Source organism: Pteropus alecto, unplaced genomic scaffold (genome assembly GCF_000325575.1).
Source record: "Pteropus alecto unplaced genomic scaffold, ASM32557v1 scaffold45, whole genome shotgun sequence".
Classification (NCBI taxonomy): Eukaryota; Metazoa; Chordata; class Mammalia; order Chiroptera; family Pteropodidae; genus Pteropus; species Pteropus alecto.
The window spans coordinates 31,567,072-31,568,333 of NW_006442491.1; positions in this window are offsets into that span (position 1 = coordinate 31,567,072).

Consider the following 1,262-nt stretch of genomic DNA (forward strand, 5'->3'; position numbering starts at 1 on the left):
ATCTGCAAGGCAGAAAGCGGACAAAGGTTAGCAAACAGGGAGCTGGGTGAGGCCCCTCCCCACCTCTTCACCCGGGCCCCAGCCGGCCTTGACCTTCCCCGCACTTAAGCGGCTCAGGGGCGGGGGCAGAAAGGCTGGGCGCTGTCCTAACAGCCGGTGCTGAAGTCCGCCCCACCCCATGGATGAAGGGAGGGGCCGCCCTTCAGAGCTAGAAGAGGGCCCCCAAGAGGCGCCCCAAGGACCCGGGAGGCCCCACCCCGGCTTCTGCAGCCCAGGCCCGATCCTGCCGCCTGGGGCGCTGTCCGTCCCTTCGAGTGCTGAAACTCTCTTCTCTCTAGGTCTCCTTGTTGAGTCCCGAACCCGGCCCCGCAATGGGGAGAGAGGGGAGCTCCATGAAAAAAACTTTTTTTTTTTTAAAAAAGACTTCCTATCTTTTCCTTCCCCTGCTCCGAGATAAATAGGATTTGAGGGCAAGGGGGTGGCAGCAGGTTTGCTTTTTCTAAGCCTTAAAATACTTGGGGGGATTTCGCGGGGGGCGGAGGGGGGGGGAGTGCCGGTGTCAGGTGCCCACTTGTCGGAGGTCACAACACACAGGGTGGTCACAACAGCCACACTGTCCTGGAGCGACCTCTCTCCCCAAGCCATGGGAGCATTTCTTGAGGTCTCTCCGGCAACGAGATGAGCCCTGAAGACGCTAAGCCAAGCTCTGCGAGGGGTCCCATCCCTACCTCTGCGCCCCCTAACCCACCACGGGAGGGGTGCGCAGAGTCCTGGGAATCCACCTGCTTCGTCCTCCCCTCGCTCCTTCCCCTCCTCTTCCTCCTCCTCCTCCTCCTCCTTCAGGTCCTCTAGGATGAGGTTGTCCAGGTCTTCTAGGAGGCCCCCCTGGCTCAGGCAGGTGGCCACAGTGGAGCCACTGCTGATGTGGGGGTTGCTGGGGTGTATAACTTTGGGTAACTCCGTGTTCTGCGCCTTTCCTGGGGCTTGGAAGGGAAGGGGTGGGGGAGGTGGGAGGCGGAGAAACAAGCTGAATTTTCTGGCCTTTTCAAAACGTGCCCTCCTCCTGCCGCGCACTGGTGATTTCGGGGGCTCCTTTGAGCCCCAAGGCAGTGAGGCTCACGCCCCCTCCCCTCGCCCTGGAATGGATATCGCGCGTCTCCCCAGGCCCCAGCCCTTGTCCGCCCCCCCACCCCCCACTCCAGCCTGGAGCCGCGGAGCCTGGGTAGACCAACAGGCCGAGCTGCAGCAGGCGAGCCCCCTGC